Source organism: Schistocerca cancellata, chromosome 9 (assembly GCF_023864275.1).
Source record: "Schistocerca cancellata isolate TAMUIC-IGC-003103 chromosome 9, iqSchCanc2.1, whole genome shotgun sequence".
Classification (NCBI taxonomy): Eukaryota; Metazoa; Arthropoda; class Insecta; order Orthoptera; family Acrididae; genus Schistocerca; species Schistocerca cancellata.
The window spans coordinates 503,061,535-503,079,573 of NC_064634.1; the positions used below are offsets into that span (position 1 = coordinate 503,061,535).

The following is an 18,039-nucleotide window of genomic DNA, read 5'->3' on the forward strand; positions in this document are numbered from 1 at the left end:
AATGTGTGCTCCGACCGGGACTCGAAACCGGGATCTCCTGCTTACATGGCAGACGCTCTATCCATCTGACCCACCGCGGGAACAGATACTACCGTCATATATAGTTAAAATATGGCTTCCCGGCCACTGACCTTCTTGTGCGAACGCACACGCTATGCCCGAACTCGTACGGGACTTGGTAGATTAATCTGCCACGAGTAATGAGTATGATGGGCAAACATCTATTAGGCGCACTACGAAAGTAGTGGTGTGGACATGTTGGGAATGTGGATCTCACGGGGAGCGTGCAAGGGATAAGTCCCTGCAGACGCACTATCCTCTGTGCCCGCGGTGGCTCAGATGGATAGAGCGACTGCCATGTAAGCAGGAGATCCCGGGTTCGAGTCCCGGTCGGGGCACACATTTTCAACATGTCCCCAATGAAGTGCATCAACGCCTGTTTGCAGCTGGGGTGTCCATTTAATTATCATTTAATTTCTAGCAAAGCTGCATGGTCATCCACGGTAACTGTTCTTTCGGGAACAGATACTACCGTCATATATATTCACGTATGTGCTTAAACAGTTTTGGTCACGTTGCTTTTTTCAGTAACCGTCCAACGTGTGCACTATCAGCGGAAATAATTTATATTCTCTCAGCAGTTAACATTTAAAGGTAATTTGTGAAACAGTATCATTTGCAATGTTCATTCTTCATTAGGAGCAGCATTTCACAGCGTAGGAGGTATGCCCAAAAGTATCGATAGTTTTGTAATTTCACGGGTTGTGTTGGTCCGATTCACCTGATGTTTCGTTGTCGTGTTGGCAAACACGTCTGAAACGTATCTGTACGCTGGTAGCCATGTTGGAACTTCAGTCTCTCGTCAATTGTCCAGAAGGCTACGCGTTTGATTACGACTGGCGATTATTGATCTGTTTTAAAAATGTGTCAGAGAATTTTGCTATAATAACGGAATAAAATGTATCAAAGTTTTAGAAATGTTAAATATAGCTTTTGGTGAGTTTCCTATGAGTAAACAGGGGTTTACGAGTAGTGTAAGCGTGTGCAAGATGGTCGCGAAGACATTGAAGATGACGAGCGTTCTGAAACACCACAGAACATTAACAACAGATGAAAACGTCGAGAAATGAAAGAAATGGTTATGAACGATCAGTCAGAGAAGTTGCTAATGATGTTGTCATATCACCTGGTTCAGCTGGCTTATACGATGAAATATTTTCGGATGTTTTGGGTATGAAACGTGTGACAGCACATGCACCTGCTCACACTTCGTCGCTTGTTCGTGAATTTTTGGAGAATAACAATACGTTAATGATGCCCCTAGCGTTCATATTCGCCAGATGTGACCCTGAGTGACACTCTTCTGTTCCCAAAAACAAAATGGCCTTTAAAGGGCCGTCTTTTTACAAGCATATGTGAGATTATAAGTGCATCGCTGAAGGACCCAAGTGCTCTCCCAAAGATGGAGTTCCAGAGGTGTTTCGGGGATTGGAGGAAGTGCTAGCACTAGTATATAATATCTAATGCAGACTACTTTGAAGGAGATAGCATTAATGTAGGCGAATAAATGAAATTATCTAAAAAAAAAAAACGGAAATTCGCGGTACTTTTTGAACACAGCTCGTATATTCACTGACATTGTCGATTTGTAGATAGTCTGATGCTTGTATGTACGACACGGAAGAAGAAATGGTGAAGATGTGCTTATACACGACTTTCGTATTGATTTTATGCTTTACAATGGGAGAAATGTTACTGTGAATTGAACACAAAACCAACTTCGAAGACGGCTGTCTCAAAGGCCATCCGTAACTATTCACACCATTACTCACTGATGCCTCTAGACTACCAACATCCCAACACCGAAACACACAAATAATATTCATATTATATGAGAGAAACTATTGGTAACATATTAAAACCAATAAAATCGATTGTTCATATATATATATATATATATATATATATATATGGAAATGGAAAAAAGAACACATTGACACCGGTGTGTCAGACCCACCATACTTGCTCCGGACACTGCGAGAGGGCTGTACAAGCAATGATCACACGCACGGCACAGCGGACACACCAGGAACCGCGGTGTTGGCCGTCGAATGGCGCTAGCTGCGCAGCATTTGTGCACCGCCGCCGTCAGTGTCAGCCAGTTTGCCGTGGCATACGGAGCTCCATCGCAGTCTTTTAACACTGGTAGCATGCCGCGACAGCGTGGACGTGAACCGTATCTGCAGTTGACGGACTTTGAGCGAGGGCATATAGTGGGCATGCGGGAGGCCGGGTGGACGTACCGCCGAATTGCTCAACACGTGGGGTGTGAGGTCTCCACAGTACATCGATGTTGTCGCCAGTGGTCGGCGGAAGGTGCACGTGCCCGTCGACCTGGGACCGGACCGCAGCGACGCACGGATGCACGCCAAGACCGTAGGATCCTACGCAGTGCCGTAGGGGACCGCACCGCCACTTCCCAGCAAATTAGGGACACTGTTGCTCCTGGGGTATCGGCGAGGACCATTCGCAACCGTCTCCATGAAGCTGGGCTACGGTCCCGCACACCGTTAGGCCGTCTTCCGCTCACGCCCCAACATCGTGCAGCCCGCCTCCAGTGGTGTCGCGACAGGCGTGAATGGAGGGACGAATGGAGACGTGTCGTCTTCAGCGATGAGAGTCGCTTCTGCCTTGGTGCCAATGATGGTCGTATGCGTGTTTGGCGCCGTGCAGGTGAGCGCCACAATCAGGACTGCATACGACCGAGGCACACAGGGCCAACACTCGGCATCATGGTGTGGGGAGCGATCTCCTACACTGGCCGTACACCACTGGTGATCGTCGAGGGGACACTGAATAGTGCACGGTACATCCAAACCGTCATCGAACCCATCATTCTACCATTCCTAGACCGGCAAGCGAACTTGCTGTTCCAACAGGTCAATGCACGTCCGCATGTATCCCGTGCCACCCAACGTGCTCTAGAAGGTGTAAGTCAACTACCCTGGCCAGCAAGATCTCCGGATCTGTCCCCCATTGAGCATGTTTGGGACTGGATGAAGCGTCGTCTCACGCGGTCTGCACGTCCAGCACGAACGCTGGTCCAACTGAGGCGCCAGGTGGAAATGGCATGGCAAGCCGTTCCACAGGACTACATCCAGCATCTCTACGATCGTCTCCATGGCAGAATAGCAGCCTGCATTGCTGCGAAAGGTGGATATACACTGTACTAGTGCCGACATTGTGCATGCTCTGTTGCCTGTCTCTATGTGCCTGTGGTTCTGTCAGTGTGACCATGTGATGTATCTGACCCCAGGAATGTGTCAATAAAGTTTCCCCTTCCTGGGGCAATGAATTCACGGTGTTCTTATTTCACTTTCCAGGAGTATATATATATATATATATATATATATATATATATATATATATAAGAAAGTGTATTATACAGTGTTTTCGCTGTCGCTAGATGATGAGCAACCGGCACTGGAACGTAATGGCGCGGATTCGTCATCGTAAGTAATCGAAACATCTTTCATCTTCCCTTTAATAATAATAATTTGTTTACATCACTTAAAATCGTGGTGAGGCACAATTACGGTTAAAAAGACATTGTCTCACATCTTGTTTTGGTTATAGGGCACCGACACCCCAAGGAAATTTCGTCAGGTGGAAAACAAAAGGCGAAATCTAGTGTAAAACGTGAACTAGCCGTCTGAAGGTGAACCTGTCGGTTCGAAACCCGTAGCGGCACTGTTTAAATAAATAAATAGCATTGTAAAAAGTGGCTGGTTGTTGTAGTTTTCTGTGTAAGAGGCAACTTATACTTAATAAAGCTCCACCAACTTTGAACGAATTGTGCCTATGTTGAGGATGAACCGTGGAAAACAAAGAATTTTATGAGACGGCGGTACTGCAGTTTGTCCATGTGAACGAAACAAACACAAAGAGATTAATTCAGAAACGGAAAACCAACGTAACAGAGAGAACCTTTCCCGGGTGCCAAGACCATCCTGTGTCAGAACACGTCGTATCCTCGTGAGGAGTGGAAATATATTGAAGAAGCCTTGTCCAGACCAAGCAGAAGACAATACAACCATATCACTGCTACGTGCACTTTGCGCCTCTTCTTTGACGCACTTCTACTCCATACAAGATGAGTTGCGCCCATAGCGCCGTCACCCTTCTACAGGTATACTCTATAAGCAACTGTCAAGCGCACGGTAGAGGATACGTCTCTTTCTAGCACTTACTTTTGTAGTTTTCCCATTCCATTCGCGCATGGAGCGACACTCAAATTGTCTTTAGATGCTGTAATTAGTCTAATAGTATGTTTTCGGCCCCCACGTAGCGATACTTAGGAGGTTGTAATACACTCCTGGAAATTGAAATAAGAACACCGTGAATTCATTGTCCCAGGAAGGGGAAACTTTATTGGCACATTCCTGGGGTCAGATACATCACATGATCACACTGACAGAACCACAGGCACATAGACACAGGCAACAGAGCATGCACAATGTCGGCACTAGTACAGTGTATATCCACCTTTCGCAGCAATGCAGGCTGCTATTCTCCCATGGAGACGATCGTAGAGATGCTGGATGTAGTCCTGTGGAACGGCTTGCCATGCCATTTCCACCTGGCGCCTCAGTTGGACCAGCGTTCGTGCTGGACGTGCAGACCGCGTGAGACGACGCTTCATCCAGTCCCAAACATGCTCAATGGGGGACAGATCCGGAGATCTTGCTGGCCAGGGTAGTTGACTTACACCTTCTAGAGCACGTTGGGTGGCACGGGATACATGCGGACGTGCATTGTCCTGTTGGAACAGCAAGTTCCCTTGCCGGTCTAGGAATGGTAGAACGATGGGTTCGATGACGGTTTGGATGTACCGTGCACTATTCAGTGTCCCCTCGACGATCACCAGTGGTGTACGGCCAGTGTAGGAGATCGCTCCCCACACCATGATGCCGGGTGTTGGCCCTGTGTGCCTCGGTCGTATGCAGTCCTGATTGTGGCGCTCACCTGCACGGCGCCAAACACGCATACGACCATCATTGGCACCAAGGCAGAAGCGACTCTCATCGCTGAAGACGACACGTCTCCATTCGTCCCTCCATTCACGCCTGTCGCGACACCACTGGAGGCGGGCTGCACGATGTTTGGGCGTGAGCGGAAGACGGCCTAACGGTGTGCGGGACCGTAGCCCAGCTTCATGGAGACAGTTGCGAATGGTCCTCGCCCATACCCCAGGAGCAACAGTGTCCCTAATTTGCTGGGAAGTGGCGGTGCGGTCCCCTACGGCACTGCGTAGGATCCTACGGTCTTGGCGTGCATCCGTGCGTCGCTGCGGTCCGGTCCCAGGTCGACGGGCACGTGCACCTTCCGCCGACCACTGGCGACAACATCGATGTACTGTGGAGACCTCACGCCCCACGTGTTGAGCAATTCGGCGGTACGTCCACCCGGCCTTCCGCATGCCCACTATACGCCCTCGCTCAAAGTCCGTCAACTGCACATACGGTTCACGTCCATGCTGTCGCGGCATGCTACCAGTGTTAAAGACTGCGATGGAGCTCCGTATGCCACGGCAAACTGGCTGACACTGACGGCGGCGGTGCACAAATGCTGCGCAGCTAGCGCCATTCGACGGCCAACACCGCGGTTCCTGGTGTGTCCGCTGTGCCGTGCGTGTGATCATTGCTTGTACAGCCCTCTCGCAGTGTCCGGAGCAAGTATGGTGGGTCTGACACACCGGTGTCAATGTGTTCTTTTTTCCATTTCCAGGAGTGTATATTCCCAGTGTCAAGTATTTCTTCATGCCTATATTTTACACTTAGTGCAAGCTATTGGTAGAGCAATACGGATGTTGTACATCTATGCACTTTTTTGTATTGTAATTTTATGTATTGTTTCATGATCCACTTTATTCTTTTAAATAGTTGCTCTTAAAATGATTATTTAACCAAAGCCAGTCTCCATATACAAAGAAAAGGCGGCTTGGGCTGTTACAAGCTTAGCTGTATGAGAATCGATCGTTGTACTTCCGTAGCCGCTACGTCTAAAGTTATTAAACAGCTCTCATCTAAAAATCGAGAACTGGTATTACATTAGAGAAAGGAGAGTACAGGCCTACCTATAGCTTCGGCAGGTTTTCCGTCATGCAGTCCTTGAGAACGTGACCCAGATGAAGGGACCTGCGAACAATAAAATGGCTTCAATCACACATTTGCGTTGGTTTACTTAACGAATGAAGCCGCCCGTTGCTCGCCAGAGCGCTGACGTCTACTAGTGGCACCGACTGTAGTAGTCGATACTAGTGTTTGTAAAAGCTCGCCATTCTAACATAGATCTGCATTATACGATACATATGATCAAATGTAAGTAATTATTTCATTTAGCATGGGTTGACGTAAGTAATAAATGCCTTTCTCTTGTGCTATAGGCAAGTACAATACGTACGTTTAACATACAGTAATGAAAATTCGTCACGGCATCATTTATTTTAAAATAAAACAAGTACTTAAAAGCAAAAGGTGGAACTATTCATCCAAATAACACATTAGATTCTTTTGCAATGTCCATTAAATACGTAACATGTGATCGATATGTTCCAGAAATTGTCAAAATTGTATTAAAATTTTTTAGATTTAATTTTATTATTCACTGTTCAGTTACCAATCCCCTGATAGTAATAGCGTAATTACTTTTATTCTAGACATTTCGGTTAAAAAGTTATCATTATGTTACGATACCTACAAACTACATACATCAGTCATTATTTCTACTGACGTGAAAGTTATTTGTATTAAGCTTGACACACTTCAACTGAAACGTCCTTGTCTCCACTTTTGAAGGAATAACTTTTTAACAAAAAAAATATGCTTAACAACGTACTGCTGGTACAAATTTTCGCATTTTAGAATACGGGGTTTTGTAAAACTGAATAAGATTTGAGTAACCAACAACACATTCTTGTGACTCGAGTTCTCAGGATTCTGAACATGTACACTTTTGTCAAAATTTACGAGTATGTGTCAGTTATAAGATTACTGAAATCAAAAAGTTTGTGTTTTCAGAAAATTCTCGCGGAAAATGCCAGATGAAAACTATGGGTGTTGCGTGGCAGTTGTGCGAGCCTCTGTTTCGCTTTTGACCCGTGAAGACACTCCGCATGTCTGCGTGTGATTACCACGCTACTTGAAACACAGTGTGTCACTCGTCTGAAAATGTTAGTCATCTTTCACACTTATCCGTAGAAGTAATGTCACGAACAACTGATCTGATGTTAATAAATGACAAAAAAGGCCAAGAAATGTGTGTGAATCATAACGCAACAGACGCGACCTTAGACAACGAGCTGCAGCCGGATTGTAACAATACGGGCATGGCATTCTTTCCAGCGTTGAAGACAACGTAATATTACGGGCTTAGCACTCAAGGTGTTAACTTCGTTGAGTACTGATTGCTCTTGCAATGGCTGGCCAAATAAGTAGATAAAATACAGTGGCCAGATTATTGTCACTCCACGATTCCTGTGGAAGAGTAACTACGCGCATTGGTTGACACCAATATTCTCTGGATCAAAGGGCATCAGTTCGATCCTACTTGCATGGTTGGGCAGAAATGCTGTGACCGTGAAGCGATTCCACACATGCAAAATGAGTGTAGGCAGCAACACGGAATCTGTCATTTGGGTTGGGTTTTCAGCAGCGTTTATAAACACAGGAATCCTGATTTTTTTAAAGAGTGTATACATAACGTGGTTCATTTATTTAATGCAAACTGTTATTCAGGGACAGTTTTGAGTACAGTGTTAATATTTTACCTGTTAGCTCCTTTTGTATTTGTATATTGTTCAACTTTCTACTTTCTAAAATGCAGTACCACCACACTATCAAAGATGGCATTTCATGTATGTTCCCGCACACTCCTCCATTTTCCTGCATTTATTCATTTCTGTTTATCTTATGGATATTGCTTATGTTCCTCTTATATTCTGTAGGTACAATGATAATTATTTCTTTAAATTGGTTTGTGTATCATTCTCTGTATTTTATACCTCCTAAAGTAGCCTTGTGAAGTACTTATTTTATTTTATTGGTTTTGTTTATTAATATAAACTGTTATGTAGCTTGCTGTTCCAGTTTTGTGTTAAAGTTTTCTTCTGTTTACTTCCTTTATATTTATTTACTGTTCTACTCTTCACTTTTTTCGTTGCTTTACCACCACACTATCAAACATGTTACTTACACTACGTTTCTGCTGCAAACTAGATATGTGTTTCTCAATGTCGTTTACAAACATTGTAACTTCTTTGGCGTCAATAGTCAGCAAATGTCTGAAAATGGTCTTGTAAGCTGAAAAGCGGCTAACACGATAAAAGTAATACTATAGAACAAAAGCAAACTAGAGCTTTTCATTTATTATGTATCTGTTCTTAACGACTCGCAACTATCCAGCCTTGATGGTAATAACGTACAGAAATCCGCTAAGTGTGGGGAAAATCACAGAAACAGTTTTCCTGTCACTGACAACATGTTGTCTACCGAGTTGGAACTTAACGGCCTGCATCTCATTTCTCTTCCCAAGAAAAGCTTCACAAACTGAGCAAGTCAATAACGCGTTGGTCCACCTCTGGCCCTTATACAAGCAGATATTCAGCTTGGCACTGATTGACAGAGATGTTGCATGCGTTCCTGGGGGATATTGTGTCAAATTCTGTCCAATTGGAGCGTTAGATCGTCAAAATCCTGAGATGTTTGGCGGGCCTTGTCCACAATGCCCTAAAACCTCTCAGTTGGGGAGAGATCCGTCGACCTCGCTGACCAGAGTTTGGCAAGCACGAACACATGCAGTAGACACTCTCGCCATTGGTCCCCTGACCTTCATTGCTTGCATGTTCCGCTCTCACAATCATATTCCGCACATCAAGACGCTTCATTCGAACCCAAACTCGATAAGATAAAGTCAATGTTGTATGAATTCATGTAAACGATACGCAAATAGCAAGTGCACTCCAGGGTCGAAATACTCGAGGCTGGCATACGCACATACATTCCAGACACGACTGTCACAGGAGCTTTTAGTTCGAGAGAGGCAGACCGCACGCCGGGAGGCCGGTCCCTTCAGAGGATGAGTCAACCTCGACCACCCGTGGATCGGACGGCGTTTGCCCGAGTGAAAGGGGAGAACGACCCCGTGTTCGGCTTATAAGCAAATTCCACTACATTGTGTGGGAGCGCCCAGCCTACGCATTCTTTACAAACAGAGCCTGCAGTTTCAGAGGTTTTCACAGGGAGACAGCAAACGCAAAACGCCGATGCTACAGATTTCCAGATTGGTCGCCTTAAACGAAACGTCATTCTCCCGTTTTAGAAGAGCAGTGCTGATTGGCAGACGATATTCCTGACGCCTTGAGCTGAAGGAGTAATGGAAGAGACCGAAAGATATACCCCTTCACGTCTGGCATGGAGAGGGGCCGTTCCGATGTCGCTCTTGGAGCGAGAACACGTAACGAGAGTGTGTGCGCTCGTACTTGTACTCAAGGAGCCAGTAACAAGTCTCTCCTCAGTACTTCACTGGGAGAGCACCTCTGTCGAGAGCGAATCGGAGTGTGACTCTATATTGAGTCCTTGCAATTAAGCGTTGTTCACTGGGTTGGCCGCCACACTTATTGTGCCGTGTGAATGGACAGAGTTATAGTTAAACGCCTGCGAGCGAATTTTTGAGTGGCATCACGGTGGACTGGTTATCCGACCAGTGTACCACGCCAATAGTTACACTAGGGGCGAATAGGAGTCCTTGACTTCATCAAGACATAGGGAGAGTTTGATTGGCAAAGGTCAATCCAGATAGAACTAGAGTTATCTTATTTCTCAGCAGCGAGCGGCGCAGACAGCAGTCATCGCAGCTTACGGTATTGTGCGCTACAGCTCTTGCAAGCCCCATATTTCCTCCACAACAGTACACTTCACTGCATTTCACACGCGACAGCCTCGACCGTACCTAGCAACATTCTAACGGATAATTATTCAAGTTGTGTAGGCGCGGCTCTCAGCCATTCTGCCAAGTCAATAACGATCTTAAACTTTGTATAGAAACTTCATTAGCGAATCCTATCCTTAAGAGGTAACTTCACATTCCGAAAGGAACCCGGAAATAACTTGTTCAGTTCATAACAAAAAGTGCCATTGTGATTTCTCAGAACTTTTGCAAAATAAATAATAATTTTCGTTAGTTTAATGTTTTTCTTACACTAACTAGCACTACTCCAGTACCCAAGTATCCCACTAGTTACGTAAGAAATTTTGTGAATTTTTGTGTCATTTCCTTACAGCAGACGACTCCAGAAGATATTTATTGCTGAAAGTTTTACAGGCATTTCTCTTTAGAACGTTAGGAGCGTCTGTCTGACTCTGTAGTAGTGTGGGGGTGGAAATTGCATCTTGCAGGAGCCACAGGGTAAAGGGTACATATCAGATTAATCCGTTGCGCAGAATGACAGAATAGCACCCACACGCTCACACCGTCTGTGGGCGGGCATTATCTTGCTGATGTGTAAGTCCAGGATGGCCTGGCACGAAGGGCAACAAAAAGGAGGGGGGGGGGGGGGGCGTTGAATATTGTGGATGTACTGCTGTGCAAATTTCTCGACCTCCGATATCGGGAGGAGAAATGTAGGGTCCCCCTGAACAGGTCAGGCGTGCACTATACGCAGGAAGCGGCTACAAGGGTAGCGGAGTACGTTTGGAGTGCACATGTGGGATTTTAGGTAAGAGAATTACCTTCCTAGGCCCGACAAGACGCCTCCTGAGACGCGACAAGGTAGCAGTAGGCAAAACGCAACATGGATTGACAATATTAATGTGGTAATAGTAAACTGCTGGAGCGTCTATAGAAAGGTCCCAGAACAGATCTCATCAATAAACGGTCACAATGCCCACATAGTACTAGGGACGGACAGTTGCCTGTAACCAGATGTAAACAGTAATGAAATTCGAAACTCAGATTGGAATGTATACCGCAGAGACAGGCTGGACAGTGAAGGGGGAGGCGTGCTTATAGCGATAAAAGGTACAATAGTATCGAAGGAAATTGACGGAGATCCGCAATGTGAAATAATTTGGGTGAAGGTCACGGTTAAAGTAGGCTCAAACGTGGTAATTGGATGTCTCTATAGGCCTCCTGGCTCAGTAGCTGTTGTGGCAGAACACCTGAAGGAAAATTTGGAAAATATTTCGAGTAGATTTCCCGACCATGTTAAACTTTTGTGTGGAGATTTTAATTTACCGGATAGAGACTGGGAGACTCAAAAGTTTATAACGGGTGGCAGGGACAAAGACTCCGGTGAAATTTTTTTAATTGCATTATCTGAAAACTACCTTGAGCAGTTAAACAGAGAATCGACTCGTGGCGATAACATATTAGACCTTCTGGTGACAAACAGACCCGAACCATTTGAAACAGTCAACGGAAAACAGGAAATCTGCGATCATAAAGCGTTTACAGCATCGTTGATTTCAGCCGTAAATAGGAATATTAAAAAAGGTAGGAAGATTTTTCTGTTTAGCAAAAGGTGACAAAAAGCAGATTTCGGAGTACTTGACGGCTCAACACAAGTTTTATCTCAAGTACAGATAGTGGTAGGGATAAGTGGACAAATTTCAAAACCATCGTACAATATGCATCATATGAGTATGTGGCAAGCAAGATCGTAAGAGATGGGACAGAGCCACCGTGGTATAACAACCGAGTTAGAAAACTGATACGGAAGCAAAGGGAACTTCACAGCAATCATAAACATATCCAAAGCCTTGCAGACAAACAAAAATTACACAAAGCGAAATGTAGTGTGAGGAGGGCTATGCGAGAGGCGTTCAATGAATTCGAAAGTAAAGTTCTATGTACTGACTTGGCAGAAAATCCTAAGAAATTTTGGTCTGATGTTAAAGCTCTAGGTGGATCAAAACAAAATGTCCAGACACTCTGTGATCAAAATGGTACTGAAACAGAGGATGACACACTAAAGGCCGAAATACTAAATTTTTTCCAAAGCTGTTTCACAGAGGAAGACTGCACTGTAGTTCCTTCTCTAGATTGTCGCACAGATGACAAAATGCTAGATATGGAAGTAGATGACAGAGGGATAGAAAAACAATTAAAAACGCTCAGAAGAGGAAAGGCCGCTGGACCTGATGGGATACCAATTCGATTTTACACAGAGTACGAGAAGGAACTTGCCCCCCTTCTTGCAGCGATGTACCGTAGGTCTCTAGAATAGCGTAGCGTCCCAAAAGATGGGCACAGGTCATCTCCGTCTTCAAGAAGGGACGTCGAACAGATATGCAGAACTATAGACCTATATCTCTAACGTCGATCAGTTGTAGGATTTTTAAACACGTATTCGAGTATAATGGCTTTTCTGGAGACTAGAAATCTACTCTGTGGGAACCAGCATGGGTTTCGAAAAAGACGATCGTGTGAAACCCAGCTCGCGCTATTCGTCCACGAGACTCAGAGGGCCATAGACACGGGTTCCCAGGTAGTTGCCATGTTTCTTGACTTCCGCAAGGCGTTAGATCCAGTTCCCCACAGTCTTTTAATGAACAATGTAAGAGCATATGGACTATCCGACCAATTGTGTGATAATATTGAAGAGTTCCTAGATAACAGAACGCTGCATGTCATTCTCAATGGAGAGAAGTCTTCCGAAGTAAGAGTGATTTCAGGTGTGCCGCAGGGGGGTGTCTTAGGACCGTTGCTGTTCACAATATATATAAATGACCTTGTGGATAACATCGGAAGTTGACTGAGGCTTTTTGAGGGTGATGCTGTAGTATATCGAGAGGTTGTAACAATGGAAAATTGTGCTGAAATGCAGGAGGATCTGCAACGAACTGACACATGGTGCAGGGAATGGCAATTGAATCTCAATGTAGACAAGTGTAATGTGCTGCGAATACATAGAAAGAAAGATCTTTTATCATTTAGCTACAATATAGCAGGTCAGTAACTGGAAGCAGTTAATTCCATAAAGTAGCTGGGAGAAGGCATTAGGAGTGATTTAAAATGGAATGACCATACAAAATTAATCGTCGGTAAAGCAGATGCCAGACAGAGATTCATTGGAAGAATCCTGAGGAAATACAGTCCGAAATCAAAGGAAGTAGGATACAATACGCTTGTTCACCCACTGCTTGAATACTGCTCACCGGTGTGGGATCCGTACCAGATAGGGTTGATGGAAGAGATAGAGAAGATACAACGGAGAGCAGCGCGCTTAGTTACAGGATGATTTAGCAATCGCGAAAGCGTTACGGAGATGATAGATAAACTCCAGTGGAAGACTCTGCAGGAGAGACGCTCAGTTGCTCGGTACGGGCTTTTGTTGAAGTTTCGAGAACATACCTTCACCGAGGAGTCAAGTAGTATATTGCTCCCTCCTACGTATATCTCGCGAAGAGACCATGAGGATAAAATCAGAGAGATTAGAGCCCAGACAGAGGCATACCGACAATCTTTCTTTCCACGAACAATACGAGACTGGAATAGAAGGGAGAACCGATAGAGGTACTCAAGGTACCCTCCACCACACACCGTCAGGTGGCTTGCGGAGTATGGATGTAGATGTAGATGTAGATGCTGTGCCGTAACGGTGCCGCGGTTTACAACCGAAGGAGCCCCGCGATTAAAAGTCATAGCGCCCAGACGGTCACACTATGCTGTCGGGCCATTTGGTAGGCGAATATCCTACTGCTGTCCGGGGCGTCTGCAAACATGCCTTTGGCCTGGAATGCCATTGACTGGAGAAGAATTGGCTTCAGTGATGAGTCTCACTTCGAACTCAGCCCCGATGGCGAGTGAGGACGTGTCCGGAGACGTTGTGGACAGGAGTAGGATAGCATTCTGAGTGCCTCCCGCGATACAGCCCGATAACCGGGAGTGAAGGGTATCATTTCTTTTCATAGCTGGACCACTTCGTTTGTCACCTGCAGCATCTGTGCATGTACATCACATGTACCCATTTCCGTCCCATTCGGATAATTCCTTCGTGGTGTGTCGTTTTTCGTCTTAGAGTGTATTTCGTGCACCTTTAAGGTAAAAAAATCCAACTTACATCGTCTGCTGTGGTTGAAGATCACGTAAACTGGGTTGCCTACGTTAAAGGTGCACGAAATATTTTCCACGGCAGTTTTATGTTGCCCAGCCCGTGTATCTGTAAGTGCATAGCGTTGCCTCCGAGTCACACGTCTGGCTGTATGGATACGTATCACGATATTTGCCTCACTACAACGTCATCTCGAACATGTCCGTTACCCTTCGGAGCGTACCAGCTGTAGCTCTCTGATTTCTTGCTTTCAGGGCCGGACCACTGCAGCACCGTTTAGAGGGAGCTGTAGCCACAGGGTGTGGGTCATCTCGAGGTCTTTCCTTAACACCTGCTTTCGGTTTGCAGTCTGCCAGACGTCGAAAACTAGCTCCGAACCGCCACGTTGGCTCCACTACATCTCAACAAACCCGATATTACCGAACTGCAGCGTTATTCGCAGAATACTTTAGCCAGCCTTGTAGTACCGGCGGTATATGACTAGTTATTGTTCTTCGAACAATCAGACGGAGCGTTTGCTAAAATGTTGTATACGCCAAGCAGTCTACATTCGACCTGTAGTGTCTAAACCGTAAGGCAAAATGTTAGGACTACTGAAGCTCCTCAATAATGGTTCAAATGATTCTGAGCACTATGGGACTTAACATCTGAGGTCATGAGTCCCCTAGAACTTAGAACCTAACTAACCTAAGGACATCACACGTATCCATGTCCGAGGCAGGATTCGAACCTGAGACCGTAGCGGTCGCGCGTTCCCAGACTGAAGAGCATAGAACCTCTGGGCCACACCGGCCGGCTGAAGCTCCTTTCGGCTCCTTCCGTGGCGTCGAGACCACAACACTCCTGCCGGTGTCGTGTACGGCGCTTCAGACAAATGGCGCGAGGAACGGCTCACCGGGTTCAATCGGACCCGTATTAATTCTCTGCACTGCCACATTCTCAAATAAGGGTCGCCACACAAGCTCTGATCTGCGAGACCCCAAAGTCAATGATTAAAGGCCTTGTAGATATTCACCCAGTTTCGGAAAGACCCTCAATCCGACCGCTGGACGGGAACGCGTGCACCGCCAACACCCCTGTACACCGCCACTGGCAGTTCTCGCCCATAATCACCACAACGACAAAAAAAGGGATGCGGTTCAGTGTCAACAGGGAGAACGTCACATGACAACATCACTCTCGCGTTTGCACGGACACACGTGAAGTTAATTACTATCAATTAATCCTAGCCAGATCCGTCACTTTTACCCAACACCGCCCCGGCTAGCTAATGGCTCCATGCTGCGCCCGCCCACTGATCCGCAACACTCGCTGACTGAAACAGGGAAGTGCCGGAGCAGTGGTCCGCACCCCGGCCAGGGGACGCGGTCGTCTGTAATCCTACTGGGCTCTCTCAGGTGACTCGTGTCGTCACGAAGGATCACTGCCTTAATTCCGACAGAAGAGACGCGCAACGAGGCCGCCACGTCCGCCTCAGAGGGCACACGACTCCCCCGTCCCACGACGTCTGCCACCGATTCACCCATTTTGCGAGCTCCCGAAACTCTGCACCGAATTATTTAAGATGTAGGCCTTCCAGCCGACCAGAATCACGCACAGAATGTAGTTACAGGGGGACAATTACTGAACTACATGGAATAAAATCTTTATGACTTCTGAACGATTTGCACTAGGACGTTCAAACTGGGGGACTGAGAATCCGCATTGTGGTGTCACCGCCAGACACCACACTTGCTAGGTGGTAGCTTTAAATCGGCCGCGGTCCATTAGTACATGTCGGACCCGCGTGTCGCCACTGTCAGTAATTGCAGACCGAGCGCCACCACACGGCAGGTCTAGAGAGACGTACTAGCACTCGGCCCAGTTGTACGACGACTTTGCTACCGACTACACTGACGAAGCCTTTCTCTCATTTGCCGAGAGACAGTTAGAATAGCCTTCAGCTAAGTCCATGGCTACGACCTAGCAAGGCGCCATTAACCATATCTGAGAGTCTCACTTGCATCATCAAGAATGCTGTATACAAATGATGGGTTAAAGTTAAGTATTCCTGAAGCTACGTACTTTTCTTTATAGCATTCATTAAGTATCCTGTTCCAGACTTCACGCCAGTCGGCGTGAGTTGACGCGTGCCCTTTCGGTTTCCTCGCCTTGTGTCTAGACTGTCTTGTCTAGACACAACACGCATTTGGCGATCGGGAAGTCTCTTCAACCTCAACGGATGGTGTGCAATGTCCAGTCAGGGAATAATCGATGTGATATTCCTTGATGGCACGGCGATCGACGAATGCTACGGAAGGTTTTTGGATGGTGATTTCATCCCGATTATCCAATGTGACCCTGGTTTCACCAAGATGTGGTTCGTGCAAGACGGAGCTCGACCCCCATCGAAGCAGGAGAGTGTTTCATGTCCTGGAGGAGCACTTCGGGGACCGCATTCTGTCTCTGGGGTACCCACAGGCCACTGGCATGGGCCTCGATTTGCCACTATATTCTCCGTACCTGAACGCATGCGATTACATTTTAAGGGGCTGAATTAAAGACAAGGTGTACAGCAATAAGCTCAAACGAACTGCTGAGCCGAAAACAGCCACTCAGGAAGTCATCGATAGCATAGATGTTCCAACAGTTCAGCGGGTCATGCAGAATTTAGCTATTCGTCTGCGCCACATCACCACCAATGTTGGCAGGTACATCGAACATGCTATAACCTAAATGCGAATATCTTTAGTGATGTTTACATATTGATCTAAGTGTGTGCACGCCGTAGTTTGTAAGTAACTTACTTTTTTAATTGTTACCCTGTATTTTCATTGGCCATTTCCTGCTGTCACTTCCAGCGCTACTGTAAGCTGCTGCTTGCTGGCAGCATCTTTAGATATTACTGTGCAACGAGTTTCGGAAAACATCGGCCGTCATCGGGAAATAACTCGCCACTGAAATCAGCCTAGCTCGCTCCGACCACCAGCCATTTAGGAGGACTAGGAAGAGACTGTTCCATTGCTTCCAGGCTGAAGAAAATCTCTTTCCCTGGCGTACAAAATAGCGACAGAAGCGAGCAAACGCACGCGGCTCGAAAATGATACGTGTGTTGCAGTACGTAAGTCATAGTCACTATCTGTGTTTCTAGTAATTAATTTCCGCAGCAACGGCACGCCTTTATGAACAGTCTCGCCGCTTTATTAGGCCTATTAATATATCAGACTGGGTGCAACCAAGATAGCTATACTGCTTGTTGGAAGGACACTGCTGAGTTGCGAAAGACATGAACACTAACAATTTCTCTCCAAGATAGTGCACAGAACGGAATATTCGCTTTCAAAATTCACTGTAAGAGTGGGAAAACAACACAGAAAGTGACGAATATAATGCTATAAGCACTGTATATCATATCTTAACAAGTTGATCCGCTTCACTACGAAGTGGAATCAGAAATGCAGTCACTAGCACAATCGTATCGGCACATACATTCTCAACTTGCATACCCTTAATCTTCCGAAAACATCAGTCATTATTATTACACATAGGCCAAAGTTGTCCGCCCCCGGTAACTGAGTCGAAAGCTCAGCGTGTTCGCTCAGAGAGCTGGTTCGCCTCTGTAATAAAAAAACTGAGTGAAAGGATCAGCAACGAACTTAAACGGATGTCATGTGACGTCGGAACGACCAAACACAACGATCAACGACGAACAAAATGGGGGAAAAAAGTGGTCAGCGCGACAGAATGCCAATCCTAAGGGCCCGGGTTCGATCCCCGGCTGGGTCGGAGATTTTCTCCGCTCAGGGGCTCGGTGTTGTGTTGTCCTAATCATCATCATTTCATCCCCATCGACGCGCAAGTCGCCGAAGTGGCGTCAAATCGAAAGACTCGCACCCAGCGAACGGTCTACTCGACGGGAGGCGCTAGCCACACGACATCTTTTTTTATAG

The 18,039-nt window shown here is 46.2% G+C and overlaps 1 non-coding gene across 1 annotated transcript; it reads left to right on the forward strand.

The window, feature by feature from the left end:
- The first annotated feature begins 323 nt into the window (after window positions 1–323).
- Window positions 324–398, forward strand: Trnat-ugu (transfer RNA threonine (anticodon UGU)). The gene has a single exon. It is a non-coding gene; the product is annotated as a tRNA-Thr (tRNA).
- Window positions 399–18,039: the final 17,641 nt, after the last annotated feature.